The sequence below is a fragment of the Astatotilapia calliptera genome, chromosome 4, assembly GCF_900246225.1.
Source record: "Astatotilapia calliptera chromosome 4, fAstCal1.2, whole genome shotgun sequence".
NCBI classification, from domain to species: Eukaryota; Metazoa; Chordata; class Actinopteri; order Cichliformes; family Cichlidae; genus Astatotilapia; species Astatotilapia calliptera.
Window position 1 is genome coordinate 4,318,829 of NC_039305.1, and position 19,039 is coordinate 4,337,867.

The following is a 19,039-nucleotide window of genomic DNA, read 5'->3' on the forward strand; positions in this document are numbered from 1 at the left end:
CTTCGTTTACATATGGGTTGTTGGAGTTAAAAGCTTTTATGCTGTACAAAAGTAAACGACAAATGTCTTTGTCCAACCAATTCTGAACCCAACTGAAGGCTATTTATCATTTTGTTAGATTCTGATGTTCATTCCTCTGGATTTTTGTAATTTTAATCTTTTTACTCTTTTTGATTTTGATTTCTTAAATCCGCTTTTCTGTTTTCCATCATTCTGTATAGTTTTGTGTTGTACTTGTCATTTCTTATGGCTTTTTCCTGCCTTCTTTTATGTTCTTTGTGATATTTTGGGGGATGATAAGACATATCTCCCGTTATGTCATCTTTTCTGTAAGGTCCTCAATTTTCAGAGTGCAGGCTGACTGTTATTTAGAGTAGAGGGAGGTACTTATATGCCCGACTGGCAGCTTTCTAGCTAAAGTGTTTAATTTAAAGTATCATAGACCACACCTGCTCTTTTTAATGGTTCTTTAGGCTTTGAAATGATACCTGCGCTACTACAGTCACATTCACAGAGTGTGCACACACGGGAACGACACACACACGCACACACCAAAGGATTTTAACACCTCCTATTTGACTGTGTGCGGCAGCAGAGCTGTTACCTAGTTACAAGCTAGAGACCGTGCGACCTGCGCTGTTCATAATGTTGCGGTGGGGACTCTGAGTGCATCAGTCTGTCCGGAGCAGACGGAGGGAGAAGTGAGAAGGAGGCGGACGGAGGAGCGCAGCGGGCTGCTTCTCTGCTGGAGATGCCACTGGAACTCATCCCGACGGAGGCAAAGTGCAGCGGCTCTTCTCGCGTTGTTTCACCGATAAATCCAGCAAAGCCCCGGTAAAAGTCTGGTCCTGAAGGTGCGGAGAAGTCTCAGCTTTAAGGTAAGTTTGGGTATCTGTTGTAAATCTGACCGGTTCATACTAATGGATGTTTGCTGTGAATGAGTGCGGACAGCTGATGATGATCTGTTAGCTCACCTGTACATTCAGATGATTTATGGTTAACGAGAGTTTTCCGTTAAATGCTTTTAAATAACCCTTACAGACATGTTTAGGAAGTTCTGAATGAATTAAAATTAAAGGCACAAATTCTTCACACAACAAACTGCACGCTTTTTAATATTTAGACCATTTTTTCACTGCAATAAATGCCAAATCAGCAACTTTAAAGATTCTACTACAGTCGGAAACCTTTCAGCTACAGCAGCCATGGGCAGATTGTGAGACAAAAGCACCCCCTCCGTACACACATGTAAAAGGTACCCACCCCACTGAGAAGGCTGACCACCCCCCCCTCCCCAGACTGAATGAGTCACGGAATGATTGTGAAGGCTGTGGCCATTTTCTTCTTCCTCTGCTGGTTTTAGTTTTCTTTGGATTGTGTGTCTCTTTTAGAAATGTTTGCATCTCTTTAATTGTATTTTTGAGCTGTTTGTGAGTTATTTTTGCCTTCTTTGATGATTCTATAATGATTTTTTGTGGTATTTCTAGTCACATGCTTGTGGTCAGTTTTTGTTTGTGTGGTTCTTATTTTGTTTTTAGTGTTTTTGTTAATCTTTTTTAAAATTAATTTTGGTGATGCTTTTAGTAGTTTTATTTGTTTTTGTGGCCAGTTTCTTTGATCCTGCAGTTGTTAATTCTTTTAGTCTCTTTCTGTGCTCTCTCTGATAGTTTTATTTTTTTCTGTAGTTTAGGTCATTAGTTTTTTCCCCCCTGTGGTTTATTTTGTATTTTTAGCTATTCTGAGTTTTTGTGTGTAGTCTTTTTGTGCATCTTTGTGTCTTTTGTGCACTCGAAGGACTTTATGCAGTAAAGCTTCATTTAAACCTAATTTAAGCTTAGCCTACGCAGCTGGCTCTCACCACTGCCAACAGCATCCAGTGAAAAAGTCCTTTTTAAAAAAAATGGTTTGATCAGGATGTATTTCAATATTGCAGGGGAGATGGAAGAACTACTTGTGAGCGATGTATTACTTCACAAATACCTTGCATATTTAAGCTTATTTGGTATCATGAAAAGAAAAAAAAGATTAAAATCTCTGTATCTTACAGCGATTCTTGTTTAAAAAGGGATTCTGTGCTTTTCTGAGGTAGTTCACATTCAGTGCAAACTGCTCCTCACTGTCAAATATAAGTGAGAGGCATCTATATTTGACAATGAAATGAGGCAGAAACATAATGAGTTACTTCTTTTAGGCACTAGTAGCATATTTAGTCCAAAATTCCCAATATTTTACATTTTCTGTTATGGTCTTATACTAAAGGTCATTTTCTACATCCAGTTTATCTCATTGAGAGTCCAGTCGTCACCTGTTGGGAGCATTTGGCTGCAGCCATTTCCATGCAATGGTCTTCTCTCCTGCAGGCAAATGCATTTTAATGAGCTACTCATTCTGTTTCCTGGGTTTATCCATGATTTTGCACAGGTACTGTGTAACAAAAGGGCAGTCGGCTTCTGAATCCTTCAGGCAGCTTTAGTGACTTCTTTCAAAGGCACTTTGTTAGGAAACGCAGATGAGATTCTCATAACAGCCGCATCTCTTTGCTTGCTCTGTACTCTCATTTACATACATATATTTTAGTCCTGCAGCTTGTGTGTATTTCTGATTAACCGGCCAGTTATTTATGCTTTTGTTCAGCTAAAAAATAGATTAAAAATACATTACAATATGCATTTCTATAGTTTAAGGGCAAACACAGATGTTTTTACTATAATGGAAGAACAAGGAAAACGAAAGCTAATATTGCATTTAAGAACTTTTTAGCATTTTTGGATAAAAAAAAATCAATAAAGAAAAGATTGTAACTACTTATCTACCCATCTAGTTATACTCACCATCATCTATGTTCCTGTGTGGTTACTGCTTTTAGAAGAACTCTACATAACACAATAACCAAACTCTAAATACAGTACATACTCTAAATAACTAAATACAGACCTTAGACCTTGATGTAAACAAGCAAAAAATGTACAATTTCTCCTTTTTTAAAATCTTTACAATCCAGTCATTTTACTGTGTTTCACTCATTTTAGTAAATACAATTAACTGCTATTAAAAATTATTATAAACAAGCTTAACAAAAACACCCTGTTTCATTTTGTTTCAGCCACATTTTGGGATTTTAGACCTAAATATGGAGCTCTCATTTATGATACTGGTATCTTTGGTGAGATCATTATCAGAGCGGTATCTCAGTGAAGTGAAGTTTGAGTGTTTGACAAGACGTTTGGGAGAAAACACTTTCCTTTTTCTCCTGTAAAAAAAAAAAAAAGGAAAAAGAAGTTCCCTACTGTGTTTATGACAGTCTGAGTGTGATTACCAGCCAACTTGATTTCCACCATTTATTGTGAAAGAGTAGAAAACGCATCACGTCTCCATCATGTGAAACCACTCAAGATGTAAAAATGCTCGATCTTTTCCTGGTATTTGATTTTTTTCTTTTGCTTTGCATTTCAAATCTAAAGGAGTCAAACACTCATTTTATTGAAAATGTGATCCTTGAAGTTAATTGAGATGCATTTGCAAAATAATAGCAAACTGATGCCATCATCTGCCCACAAATGAGTCAAACACACACACACAGAGTCACCACAGGTGGGTAGCTAACAAGCACAATCCACAGCCTCATTTCAGGCAGAATTGCCTTTTAAGAGGAGAGTAAATTATCTCTGGTAACATTATGATATCTCACTACATTTAAACAGATTGTGGTGGGTTTTCTTTCCCCTTTCTTGTAGAGATGTACAGATAAAATATTTAACATTGCTGGTTTACTCCAGTCATGAAAAAAGGTTGTCATGGTTATGCACCTTTTAAATAAAAGTTCAGTCATGAAGAAATATAGTATATTTTTAATGAAATGAGCATATTTTAAAATAAACTCTTTACATAAGAAATTATAGTTGGACTGACTCTTCCAGGCCCCCTTCCACCTGCTCCCCACTCTCACTACAGGTCAACATGGCATCTGTCAGTCACTCTCCCCAGAGACTTCTGTCTGACCTCATCTGTCAACCTGTCCATCGCAACAAGAAGGGGCTCAGAGCTGATACTTGATGTTATCCCCCCCACCTTGAACCCATCTGTCACTCCTACCACCTACCTCACCGTTGTCTCTATGCATACATGTCCTTCACCACCCTCACATACTTCTCTGCCACTCCAGACTTCCTCATGCAGCACCACAGTTCCTCATTTGACACCTTATCATATACTTTCTCTGGATCCTCAAAAACACAATGAAGCTCCTTCCGAAATTCTCATAAGGAGAACCTCTCTCCTTCAACAACTCTTTCCCATATCCTCATGGTATAGCTCATCAGCTTTATTCCTCTGTAGTTACTACAGCTCTGCACTTCAACCCTGTTCTTAAACATCAGTACCATTACACTGATTGTTGTGGACTTTTTGATTTCAGTGGTTAAAAAGTCCACTGTCTTCTCTCCTAGACATCTCCATACGTTCACAGCTATGTCATCTGGACAATCCACCTTTCATTGGATGTATGTTCATCCACTCCAGCCCTCACGTCCTCCTTACTTATTGTTTGCACTTCCTGGTTCACTATCTTCATTCATCCTCCTCTGACTCTTATTCTCTACAATCAGCTCCTCAAAGTTCTCCACCTTGTCAGCACACTTTCTTCAGTTGTTAGTACATTTCCATCTCAATCCTTGATCATCCTAACCTACTGCACATCCTTTCCGGTTCGATGTGTCTGCCTAATGAATTGATTCAAGTCCTTTTCTCCTTCCTTAGTGTCCAGCTTAAATACAGTTTGGTTCATAAATATTTGGACAGAGGCCATTTTTTTCTAATTTTGGTTCTTTACATTACCAAAATTAATTTTAAATGAAAATTCTGGGTTTCTTCCTTTTTAATCCTCTGCCAGGCCTTTAATTCAGCGGCTTTCATTTGCTGTATGTTTTGGGTCATTGTTCATCTGTAGTATGAAACATGCCCAATCAGTTTGACTGCATCTAGCTGGATTTGAGCAGACATTGAATCTTTGAACAGTTCTGAAGTTATCCGGTTGCTTCTGTCCTGTGTCTCATCATCAATAAACACTAGTGTCTCTGTACCACTGGCAGCAATGTACTTCCAAGCCATCACACTGCTCCGCCATGTTTCACTGATGATGTGGTGTGCTTTGGATCGTGAGCTGTTCCACACCTTCTCCAGACTTTTTGTTGCCATCATTCTGGTAGAGGTTGATCTTGGTTTCATCTTTCCAAAGAATGGTTTTCCAGAATTGTGCTGGCGTTTTTAGATTTTTAGAAGTCCAATCTAGCTTTTCTATTCTTGGGGCTTATGAGTGACTTGCAGCATGCAGTGAACCCTCCATATTTACATGCAGGCTTCTCTTTATGGTAGACTTGAATATTGATATACCTACACTACATCCTGGAGAGTGATGTTCACTTGGTTGGCCGTTGTGAAGGCGTTCATTATCATAGAAATGATTCTGCGATCATCCACCACTGTTGTCTTTTGTGGACTTCCAGGTCTTTTTGCATTCCTGAGTTCACCAGTGGTTTCTTTCTTTCTCAAGATGTACCAAACTGTAAATTTTGCCAATCCAACTATTGTAGCCTTTCTTGGATGGATTTTCTTTCTTTCTGTTATTTTCAGCTTAAAGATGACTTGTTTCATCCTGCATGGAGAGCTTTGACTGCATGTCGAGTGTTCACAGCAAAATCTTCCAAATGCAAGCACCACACCTGAAATCAAATCCAGGCCTTTTATCTGCATCATTGATAATGAGCCTATAGTCTACCCATGTTCCTCCTTCTTGAGAGATCTGCTATGTTAGCTTAAACAAGTTAAATAGATTTGTCAACCAATCAGTAAAACACTCAGCTGATCATCAGTCTCTTAAATAAGCAAACAAACTGCACTTGATCAAAATTCAGGCTTTCATATTGCATCCTTCCAGTTAATCCATGTGACTGCAAATCGAAACACGAGTCCAAGTTTTTAAATTGCCTCGAAATTTATGTAAAGAAGTACAAGTCTGGAAGCGGCTTTGATCATGTAGCTGAAAGATGCGAAAAACAAAATGTTTTTTTTTTCCTTCAGCTTCTGAGATTGACATCTACCTCATATACAGGGCCAACACAAGAAAGAAAAAGGTCCCCAGAGCATACAGTAAAAGTAAAGCCAGAATTGGATCTCAGGGTGCGAGTTTATTAAGTTCGTCTGACTCCCCGAGCCCTTAGGAGAAGCCTTCATAACCCCTCTCTTAGGCTTCAGAAAGGCGGCGGCAGCAGCACCCTTAGGGTATCAGACTTCCTACTGAGTTCTAAGGAAAGGAGGTACAAATAAAGATGTTAAATATTCATGTTGAGCCACGAGTCCCTGATTTATTCAAGTAATGTTGATTTCGTTCTGAACATTGGCAGAAAAAGATTGCCAACACTTCTGATCCTCAGCTTTAAGCCCACACATGAACTTTATGAACAACATCACTTTTTTCCCCATATGTTGACCAACGCGTCCCACACAGTTGTATAAGGTCACACTTGTAGACAAAAAAAAGAACAAAAAGAACAAAAAGAAGAAAAAAACATGTTTTAGTGACATATGTAGTTGGTTTTACAGGGCCGATAAATCTTTTTTTTTTTTTTTTAAATAGCAGTAGTTATATTTATAAGACTGTACATACTTTGTCTGTTCTTAAAATACACTGAAACTCTTTGAATGGCAGATCTACTTTGACAAAGTTTCAGAGCTGTGAGTAGTAATGGACTTTTTTCATATTTTATGGACAAGATTATTTTCAGTTTAAATTAAAAAATAACTGGAAGATTAAATAAAAAAATGGGATCGAATTGTCAGATTCATTCCCTCCCCAGACGGCCACTCACATCCTGGGCCATCTGACCTCAGGAAATCACATGATAGGGTGGGGCCAGGTTTCACAATGAGCTCACCCGAAACCCTGGCTGATTAGGACCCACACCTGCTTTCACACCTTGGCTCATGGGATTAGGTAGAGGATCATCAGGGGGTCCTTTGTCCCTCTTTGGGGGGGAAACTCCCACAGGGTTTAAATCTGAGACTCCCCACCAATTGGACCCTTAGAACTGAAGAAGCTTCTCGGATGAGACGTGAAACGTCTTCAAGCGACTAAAAGAAGTCCAGACGCTTTTCTTTCCAAGTTCCTTAGACTATGATGACCTGGATGACTGAGAACCTTCACAGACATTCATTCCCGATGTTTGCTGGATTTTGCCAGGGCAGGCAGCAGCAGAGGAATGCGAAAGGTGATTTCAGTTTTGGTGGTGGTCTCGGGAATTTGTCTCCGTGGATGATTTGGTCCTGTTGTCTTCATTAACCAATGACCTCTATTTCGCTCAGGGGCGTAATGGTGAGTGGAAAGGATGACAGAGTGTTTGGTGAGAAGTGGGTGGATCATTCCATGTTATTCCTGATTTAGACTTCTACGAAATCAACGTCGTAATTTACGATATAACCTTTTTTATGTTTTAAGAGTGTATGGTTATGTGGAAGGTTACTGTTAAGTAACCTTCCACATAACCATGGCTGTGTGCGGACAGGGATAGGACCCAAGGTGCAGACTCCAGAGACAAACTTAATCCAAAACAGCTTTAATGCTGAACGCAAACATAACATAACTGGAAAAAACTCAAAATAAACTAACACCGGTGGACTGGCAAAACACACAGCAAAATAAACGGTAGATCGCGACACTGACATAGAGAAACACAGGGCTTAAGTACACAGAGGGAGCAATCAGGGAATGGGTAACAGGAGGGAAACACAGCTGGGGCAAATCAGAACTGACGAGACAAAAGGAAGCGTAAACTGAACACACTGAGATAAGACAGAGACCTTCAAAGTAAAACAGGAAACACATAACACAGACTCACATGCAGGCACTACAGAGGGAACAGAGACGTGGGACCAGGGCAGACACAAACACTGACTGAACACGGGGATATAGGAACTAAGGCTACACAGAGACGCGAACTAGACAAGGGGATACAGGTGATAGGGGAGACAGAGCAACTAAAGAAGACAGAGACATAAACCATAAGACAGAACTCAAAGAAACCAAAGACTAAAAAGTATAAATAATATAATAAACTCAAATACCCTGGGTCAACGACCCAGGCATCCTAACAGTTACAGCATAGTGTTAAAAGGATTTCCAGTTATGCTGTAAGTTACGATGTGGATTTCACACAGAAGTGTAAATCACGCTTTAAGCCTAGTATATGGTTACCACATTGGTTGTTGTGAACAGCAACAGAGATGTCCATTTATACAAGCAATTAAGGTGCACTGAACAGTCTTCTCCAGAATTGTCTGTGGTCTGTATTTGTATAGCGCTTTACTTGGTCCTTAGGACCCCAAAGCGCTTTACACTATACACAATCATCCACCCATTCACACATTGGTGATGGCAAGCTACAGTGTAGCCACAGCCACCCTGGGGCGCACTGACAGAGGCGAGGCTGCTGGACACTGGCGCCACCGGGCCCTCTGACCACCACCAGTAGGCATCGGGTGAAGTGTCTTGCCCAAGGACACAACGACCGAGACTGTCGGAGCTCGAACCGGCAACCTTCCGATTACAAGACGAACGCCCAACTCTTGAGCCACGATCGCCCCATGATAGGCACTGGTATTGCAGGTCAGAAAAAAGAACTCAGGATCAGTGCTGGTTTACGATTAGAGGTCGTTAAAACAAGAAGCAGACTTATGGCTCACACCAATGTTAATGGGGGCAACAAGAAGCATGCGCCTAAACAGGCAGTCAGCAGTGCCTCAAACGGAGGAGTTCAAGGATCTTGGAGTCTTGTTCTTGAGTGGGGGGAGAGTGGGGACCGAGAAAGGGATCAGTGTAGTGTCTGCAGTGATGCAGATATTGTACAGGTCTTTTGCAGGGATTTGATTATGACAGCTGATCTGCATCCTTACACTCATCCATGGCAACGAAGAGTGGGTAGTGACTATGAGAAAATATCACAGAAACAAGCAGAGGATTGAGCATCCTCTGAATGGTGTCTGAGAAAATCAGAATCAGAATCATCGATAACTGTTTACCATATACATGAGGAGTTGACAGTATAGATATATCACCAGTATCAGTATCATTATCACTCTCAAAGGCTGAACCAGATGAGGGGGTTCAGGCCAGGGCATGAGGAGAGTGAGTTGGAAAGGTTGGTGGTCCCCTTGAATTGCTGGAGGTGGTGGCTGGGGGAGAGGGAGGTCTGGGCATGTTTACTAACAATAGCTCCACTGCACTCTTACCTGATACTGATAGAAAATGGATGGATGGCTTGATTGATCAATTATTGGATTGAGAATGTAAATACTATAATCAGCCTAACCAAAACTGCTAAATCCCCGATGTTCTAAAATGCGCCAGCTCTTCACCAAATCTTGGTATCTCAAAACAACGCTGACCTTTAAACAAAACAGAATATTTTCTTTATTTTTCAGCCCGAAGGTTCCTGCGTATTCTTCACCTTCCAGATGTTATTAGATTGAATGAGTCATTATGATTGCACAAAAACCACAGCATAGCCACAGAATCCCTGAAGACACTAAAGGCCCTACTAGTGCCTTCTCTGGTCTTAAGAGGAAACTGAACTGCTTTTGTAACTGTAATAAGGAACAATAAGAGAAAATGCAAATACATATTTGCATGTAATTTCAGCCGGTATTGCTTTGTCTCTAAAGTTTGACATTTTACAAAAATATGCTTCCTTGCTCTCTTATTGAGACTCAGCGCTCCCTGAAGTGGTATCGATCTGTCTGTTTTTCCTCTGCAGATTCTCTGAAGGCCACATCACGCATTTTGAAAGAAAAGCGAGCCCTTTCAACAAAAGAAAAGCATTTGTGACACTTCTGATCTTCTGAAATGGTGCTCATGATGCTTCTATTGTGACACACTGTGTGAGATTGAATACTACAGTTGTGAAGTAAATGGACAGTGAAATGAAATGAACTGCCTCTACATGGCTTTGCTGTGTGGCTGCACAATTCAAATATAGTGTTACTTTGTGTCTAATGGGAATTTCTCTACAGCACTGCTATGGTAGAACCATAAAAGAATTGTGGAAATGTCTAAAACTGTTCTCATTTTTGACTAACTATTTAATGCCATCTTTAGTTATTTAGAAATATACATAATAAATGTTCTCCAGAAGTAAGATGCATAAAATTAAACTCACAGTTCAAACTGTGTTTATATACAAAAGCTTAGATGCTTTAGTGGTGTCAGAAATAAAGCTTTGTGTGTACGCATGGCCCTATTTTCTAAATCTCATTCACATTTACATGAGCATGTAATCTTTAAGTAGAGAGAGACAGCTTCATAAGAAAGGTGGACAGAAATGCTTTTCTGATGAAAACATCTTGTGGAATATTTAGCTGCCAATAACATTTTCCAGGTGCTGTGCAAGGTATGGCTGTTGAGTTTTAATACATATATATACCAAGTAAGATTTGATATTTAAGACACTTTGGAAGCAATCATAAATGTACCTGTAAAATGTTTCCATAAGAAATGTAACCATAAGAAAAAGCCGGAACAAGATTGTCATATATTTAACAGGATGAAAAATGAATAACAAATAAAGGCCCTCCATTCAGACAAGTGCCTTTTAAATTTAATAGTTTCTTTTGGACTTCTTTCTTCAGAGTGACAATATGAAACATTTGTGTGTGTTTAAAGCAAATGACAAATGTTCCAAGTATATATCACAAGTTTAACCATCCATTTCAACTCCTTATCAGAGTCTGGTTCACAGGGGCAGCACTTTAAGCTAAAATGCCTTCATCTCTATCTCTAAGGCCCCCATCACCAGAGGTGATGACATCAAGGCATTTCCAAGTCAGCTGAGATACAAAATCTCTTCAGTATGTCTGGAGTCTAGAAACACTTCATATAGGAAGCTTAGCAGCAGCTCTACTCTGAGACACCTTGAATGACCAAACTGATGCTTATTTCTCCAGCTTGTATTCCTTTTCTTTTACCCACACGTCATGGGTGAGTGTAGGATTGGTGATTAACAATCAAATTAACAACTTTTCTTTCATGCTTCGGCCTCTCTGGTGTCTAATCAAAAAATCCAAACAACTACTGTTGGTTGCAGTGCATTTCAAACTAACACATTTCTGTAATAATACTGCATCTTTCAGTTACTGCACTACATTCAGTAATTACGTTAGAGTTGCAACTATGTTGTTACTTGTGTTGCAACACAAGTAACAACATAGCTACACGATGGGTACAACTATGTACTTCTGGATGTCGTACAACTATACGATGGGTGGATAAAGAGGAGAAAAAACCTATCATCCATGCCTTTTTCTTCCTGCATACATGCGCTACAATCAGCTGACTCTGGTCCATGTGCAGGAAAGAGGAAAAAGATGGAGTGGTTTACAACTTTTCAGGAATGCCGATATGGACATTTTCTATAGGACAAAAGGGCAAGAGCATATTGGTAACGTGCAAACCACAAAGACCCCAGAGTGACGTTAAAGCCAAACAACAAATACATATTCCACATTGACTAAGGTTTATATTGTTGGTAACCATGTCCAGTGTTGGGAAGGTTACTTTTAAAATGTATTCCATTACAGAATACAGAATACATGCCCCAAAATGTATTCTGTAACGTATTCCGTTACGTTACTCAATGACAGTAACGTATTCTGAATACTTTGGATTACTTAATATATTATCATGCTTTTTACAACAACGTGAATGTACTATTGCTGTGTGATTTATTACTATTACTGAAGGTCCGCGACTCCGAGCTGTAGTAAAGGGACCTCTGACTAATACGGCGGGGTCCCTGTCGGCTCATAGCCGAAAAATAGCTTTACTTTGTTGTGTGGGTCAGCTTTTCTTGCGAGAGACAGAGAGAGACGTTGAAAGACTGCTCCAACGGAACTTATTGTTTTCGGAGGAAAACACGAACACGGTGTACAGTCGAGTCTTAATAGCTTACTTACAACTGGGCTCGTCAGGCACTCTTCTTGGCTGAAGTGGTTATTATTATATTTACATGCTTCCATGCTCCAGCTTTTTCCTCGATGACAACTCCAACCTTTCCACTCCCCTTTTTCTCTCTCCCTCCTCGCGCTCACAGACCCATAATGTGTATGGCAGTCCATTCTCCCTGCAACACGGACTACACTGGCCATGATGCTACATTCTTTAGAGCTATGCTTGTAGCATTCTGCCTGTTAGCTTAGCACAACAACAACAACGAAAAGGCGCTCTCTCACCTAGGAAACACACAGTCGCAGAGAGAGAGAGAGAGCGTCGCCCTGTAAACATGGCAACCGTAGCGCTGCCGCCTGGAACAACAGAACGTAGCTGTCAAACAAAACCCAAACAGTCCTGACCCGCGACAAAATGAAACAGGAAAGTACCGCAGTGTAATCCATTTATTTCAACAAAGTAACTGTATTCTGAATACCACCTTTTTAAACGGTAACTGTAACGGAATACAGTTACTCATATTTTGTATTTTAAATACGTAACGGCGGTACATGTATTCCGTTACTCCCCAACACTGACCATGTCTCTTTTACACATTCATACAAGCACTTTTTCTATATTGAGTGCTTAATATGCACGCTTAGATGAATTTATAGGGAGCAACTTGGGTTTCATAGCTGGCTTGAACCACCAACTTTCTGATTCCTAGATTACCTGCCCTACCTGTTACAGCTAACCCCACAATGCATTTAAGTTTATGTTATGGAGTAAAGTGAAAATGATTTAATGAGTAGTGTAACCAGTGAATGAGCCTAAATCAAAAAAAAGTGTGCATCTCTGTGATTCAAGCAGTTTCTTGCAAATCTGCACGAGAACACGTTAACGTTACCAGTGAAACCTGTGAAATGTCCAGTATCACAATATCCCATCAACTCTACCCTTAAATCTATTTGAAGTGGGAATACATGTTAAATGCAAAACTGTGGGAATAGTTTCTAACCCGAGAGTCATACATGACTCTGATGGGGGTGGTGGGTGTCGAATATCAGCCGCTGGAGATGAAGCTTTTTATAGACAGGGACGAACCTTGAACCTTTAGCTGCTGTGCTTTTAATGTGCTGTGCAAAGCTTTTGTAATGTTGCTATGGTTACCTCTTGATTAAGTTACCTTTCACATATATTAAAACTGTCATTCAACCCGATGACTCAAATTAGATCTACAGATATGTGATATTAAAGACTCTGTGTTTCTAAATACACCAACATTATGTTACAGGCTATAAAAACAGATATGGTAAATATCTTAATATAGCATCCAGCCTTTGATTATAATACAGTCTTTCTGCACTCTTCCCTACTGGGAAACTGATTGGTTCACTGCTTGGCAAGCTGCTCAAAGGTTCAGTCTTGGCTTTCAAGAGAAAAAAACAAAACAAAACAAAACAAAGCAAATACACTCTTTAAACATGTCTTTAACAGTGTCCCTGAGCTGCTGCTCAGACCTGAACCTTTCATGGCTTTGTGGACACTAGAAGGCTCCAGTAGACTAACTTTGAATAAGAGTTTTACACCTTGGCTCCTCATTCACAGACCTTCCATATGCACTTCAGATAAGCAATAGAAAAGTGTTCTTAAAGTAATTGGAGATTTCGTTATACAGCTTTAAACCGTAAACGGTCGGTTCTTCTGTTACCACCAACAATCAGACATGGAGCACTCAGTTGTTGTCAACATTTCAGAGCAGCCGCATGATTTAATTTCATTTTATATAAAGGCTGGTGAAAAGAAGTCACATGCTGAGGAATCAGAGGGAGACTGAAACACTGCAAGGTTGTTCTTTTTCTCCTTTCCTAATAACAGGATCAGTAATCATTACAACAGTAATATTTGTAAAAGTAGCTTCACTGATTACTTGAATGGCAAAAACTGAAGTGCTAATTTCTATGAAAAAGAAGTCTGCCAAACACTAATATGAACGCTGTGGCTCCACTCACCTGCTGTTTAGTTTAGTTTATTTGAGAAATTATATATAATGTTCATAAAGATTACATAGAAAATAAAGGTTTGTGAAAAAAACACCCCTGTAAATAACAATGGCTGACCCGTGCAGCAGCGGAAACAGATACTTTAAAATCTTTTAATTAATTAGAGACTTTTTAAAAAGTGAAATTAAACAGTGATGAATCAAATATTGATTATAGTGATGTAGGTAAAGTGATGGCCCTCTGGATGTAAGTGTGTTTTGGTTAAGGAAGGCATGAAAAAAGTGAAAACTGAAGTCTTAAAAATGTCTTGTGTAATATAAGTTAATCCTTACCACTGGGACCACTGTTACCTTCACCTTCCACATCTTCTCGAGCTCTTCTCTGAGCCCTCGGTACTTCTGCAGCTTCTCGTGTTCCTTCTTCCTGATGTTGATGTTATTAGGAACCACTACATCTATCACTGGGGCCGTCTTCTTCTGTTTGTCCACCACCACTATGTCCGGTTGGTTAGCCACCACCAGTTTGTCCGTCTGTATCTGGAAGTCCCACAGGATCATAGCTCGGTCATTCTCCACCACCCTTTTTACCTCGGGACTTCCAGGCCATACTCGGCACAGGTGTTTCTGTATACTACTAACTATGGTTATGGCGTTCCATGTAAGCCCTGCCTGCTAGCATCTTGCACCCTTCTGCTATGTGCTGGATTGTCTCAGGGGCATCTTTACACAGCCTGCATCTGAGGTCTTGCCTGATGTGATAGACCCCAGCCTCTATGGATTTTGTGCTCAGAGCCTCTTCCTGGTGCCCGAGGGTGTGCGTCTGGTGGCCGGGCCTTAGTCCATGGGGCCCGGCCGGGCATAGCCCGAAAAGGGGACATGGGCCCATGCTCCCACAGGCCCACCACCCGCAGGAGGCGCCATAGGGGTCGGGTGCATTGTGTGCCGGGCGGCGGCCAGGAGCGGAGGCCCTGGTGGACTGATCCCTGGCTGCCAAGACTGGCAATTGGGACATGGACTGTCACCTACTGTCAGTGGCCAGCTCACACTGGAACGGTTCGCAGCCGAGTGTGAAGCAGCGGGAATGAGGATCAGAACCTCCAAAGCTGAGGCCATGGTTTTCAGCCGGAAAAGGGTGGAGTGCCCACTCCAGGTCGGGGATGAGTTCCTGCCCAAGTGGAGGAGTTCAAGTATCTCGGGGTCTTGTTCGCGAATGATGACGGATTGGTACTACGGCTGCAGTGATGCGGACGCTGCACCGGTCCGTCGTGGTGAAGAGGGAGCTGAGTGTAAAAGCGAAGCTCTCAATTTACCGGTCGATCCACGTCCCTACCCTCACCTATGGCCACGAGCTGTGGGTAGTGACCAAAAGAACGAGATCGCGGATACAAGCGGCGGAAATGAGTTTACTCTGAAGGGTGGCTGGTCTCTCCTCAGAGTAAATCATATCACAGAATATGATGAGCTTATGTTGAGGTGAACTGAAGAGGAGGAGTGGGACAGGTGCTGCCAGGGTGAGACAGACGTCTCTCACAGAGTCCTTTAGTGCTGCAGGCAGGCAAGGTGTTCAAAAAGCGCACGACTTCAGTTTTTTTATTTCAATATGATGAATTCTGCATTATTAAGTGATAAGAACAAGTAGTCTGATGTCCTGTAATCATGGTGATTTGAGATACAATAAATAAATAAATAAAATAAATAAGATAAGCTTTTGTACAAAGTATCGTATCGGATCAGTATCGTCGATACCACCCCGAATTTTACTTGGTATCAGATCGGAAAGGAAATCAGTGGTATCGCACATCACTACAGCAATGTAAATGAAACAAAGGGATAAACTTGGTTTAAAGGGAGACTGTAGACTGTTTTTCAGACTGTGCATGAGCTGAGAGGCAAAGCATGCAAAGAATCCACGTTCTGCTGGAAATGAGCAGAACAAATTCAGTTTAATAAGAGAACAGTGGGTAATGGCTTAAATTAAAGAAGACACTGTTGCCTCTGAAATTTTAAAAATACATTTCTTAATTATCTCAGTTATAAGTAGGACACTATCAGTCATATTTATTTAAAAACATTGGTTTGCTTCATATCTGTTTTTGTTTTAATTGTGAATATTCTAAAATATAAATGATGAAACCCTGTATATCCTGGTTTCCACACTTAATTCTGCAAGTGACAGTGTAAAGATACACTATACACTTGATGATACTGACTTATGGTCTTATATTTGCTCCTTAAACGTTACTAGAAGACCTTAAGAGCTGCATTGGCAGTATAGGCTTTAGTATAAGCTTGATTTTCCTGCAAACAAACTGTAGATGCAGGTGTCCCCGCCACATGACACTGCAGTAATTGCACATACCTGATACAATATTTTGTATCAGGTATGTGCAATTAGTATTAATTTTGTATCAGTCTCACATTTTGTGTATTAGAATTTCTAACTATAGTAGTCGAGGATAAACAACATAATTCATATTTCTGGCAAACAAAACTCAGAAATGATTTCTTGCTGTCATGTGGCTCTCACTCCACACAAATACAGATTTACTTAAAAGCATTCCCTTTCCCTGAGCTACACCTTTATGATTATTGATTTAGTTACACGTATAAAATGATTCAACAACAGTTCCCAGGCGGCAGCTTCAGAGTTTAAATGTCAATGATTGATTAAGTTTCACGTGGTAGGTTAATCTATAACCATATTTGCTTGGTTTTTTTAAATGCTCTTAAATGCATTTTGAACTGCAGTAAGAGTAGAAGTATGATGTGTCATAGAAAGTAAAGTATAAGCGCATCTCATTGGCCTCTGCGTGAACACCTGGTGATCTGCACTGCTACTCACCTGTCAGGATAACAAAGCTCCTCCCTGAAATGCTCCGAACCTTTAAAGCTGTGCGGCTGTCGGAGACTCTGACCTTTGCGATGAATGCTCTGCTCAGCCCAGCAGGTGCAGCAGCGTTTGACAGCTAAGATGTTGGCATTTCCGCTCCCGCAGCGAGTTAAAACTGCCACTGCAGTGAGATACAAAAAGAAAAACCCAAACTCTCCCAACTGTGTTTACCTTACATTTTGCATTGAGATCACTGTGCTGCTGTTGTGCAATGTGAATATATTTAGTCATCTTGATCCCGTAGCAAAAGAAGTCATTCCCAGTGGTAAAGTGCAAGAAAACAATCTATTTTCGACATCTTTTTTTTTTAGAAATACCTTATTTATGACTGATCTTGAAGACAAGGAAATTCAAACCAAATGAGATCTGATTGAAATTTGACTTTGTGTGGGGAGCTTGATGTTGAGCCTGTGCGCCTTTGCATTAAAGGAGCCAGCTGAGATGGTCATGCTCATTAGGATTCCTTCTGAATGCCTTCCCTTTAGGGTAGACCCAGAGCTCACTGCAGAGATTATGCATCTCGTCTTGTCTCAGAATTAGAACGTCCTGGGACAAAGGATCTCTGGATGCTGTGCTTAACCCACTGCCATCATGATATTAGCAGAAGAAAATGGATGATTTTGCAAAGTGAGGCATTCACTTTGCCTCAAAGTGTAGACAAATGCATTATAAAATACTTACAGTCAAGTGCTTGACTACTATATGTAAGTAACAAAGCAACATGGGCAGTGGCCTCCTCATCATTGTGATATCAAATCATGATTGTTGCAAATAAGTCAGTAGTTTGCCTAGAAGAACCAGTTCAATGGAGAGTCAGTGGTACTGGGCAGAAATTACTCCACAGGCTGAGCTATCGGCTCCATGGTATCCCATGTTTGATGTCATTCATTCACCAAATAATAAATGTGCTGCAGCTTGGCGTTCCTCCCAGGAGATGCTGCGGAGCGCTCTTAAAAAACCAGAAAGTAATGCCACCCTGCCTTCATGCTGCACTCATCCTTTTTTCATTCTCATCCCTGTCTCACATTGTTGGATCAGTGAAGTTGCGACCCCAGTACTTAAGCATCTAGCTAGCTCTGCGGGGAGCAAGCAAGTTACTTCGTTTGAACTGACAGTCTTGCTAGCTGAAGTGAGTTAGGTGGAAAAAAGTTTGATAACTTCACTCTCAGAGAAAGACGTAAGGAAAATTCGATTTTTTTCAAAAGTAAGGACTGCTCAGCAAGACAGATCTTAAACTCATATGTAACATCCTCATTTGTAGATTTATTTACTTCAGAGAGTAGATTTGTTCAGGATGTGTGGACGCTTTGATTTCATTTTCTGGAAGGTACATTTCCGGAAGATCGGAATATTTAATCTTACAAAATTGTTGGAACTGTATAAAAAGGAAAAACTTCCTTTTAACAGGAAAAGAGTTCCAGTAGAACCGGGCTCAGGCAGGAGCGGCCATCTGTCGCGACCGGTTGGGGTGATCGGAGGAAGACAGGACGAAGACACACTGTAGAACAGAGCCAACAGCTGCAGACCTTTGCAGTCATGTGTCACCAGCACGACTCCAAAGACTGATCGGCCTTGTGATCCTTCCCTAAATCTAGACTAATAACTAAAGGTGACAGAGCCTTTGCAATCATAGTTCCCACTCTTTGGAGCTGTCTGGCCTCCAGTCTGTGATCAATGAGCTCAGTTGACTTTAAACTGGCATTCAGGTAACTTATTATTATTTGCCTTTTAAGGTTTTTATTTGATGTGAAGTACCTTGTGGGTACCTTTGTGTCTTGAAAACCACTAGATAAATAAATTTGCTTCATTCAGAAAAGCAGTTGGAAGAACATTATGATAGCTTGCAAACCGCATATATATTACAGAATACTACTGAGAAAATCAGTGTAAAGCAATAACCTTGCTTTACACTGAGTCTGCAACAGCACAGGTCAGCTGATCACGTCTGTTCACAAGCAATCTGTTGGAAGTTGTCCCCACCTGGAAAATCTCACTTTGATCGCTATCCCTATCCTGACTCATACCTCCACAACTGCAGCATTTTTAAATGAAGTCTTAATGATGAATGTGTGTGTGAATGGGTGAATGACTGAATGTAGTGTAAAGCGCTTTGGGGTCCTATGGACTAGAAAAGCGCTATACAAATGCAGGTCATTTACCATTTACCATTTACCAT

The 19,039-nt window shown here is 40.6% G+C and overlaps 1 protein-coding gene across 3 annotated transcripts in view; it reads left to right on the forward strand.

Moving 5' to 3' along the window:
• Positions 1-388: 388 nt before the first annotated feature.
• The window catches only part of LOC113020265 (somatostatin receptor 3), a 38,609-nt gene continuing 19,958 nt past the window's right edge, over positions 389-19,039 (forward strand). For all 3 annotated transcript variants that reach the window (XM_026164071.1, XM_026164073.1, XM_026164072.1), the window contains exon 1: positions 389-878. The gene's annotated coding sequence lies outside the window, so the exon portion shown is untranslated. The remainder of the gene's footprint in view (positions 879-19,039) is intronic.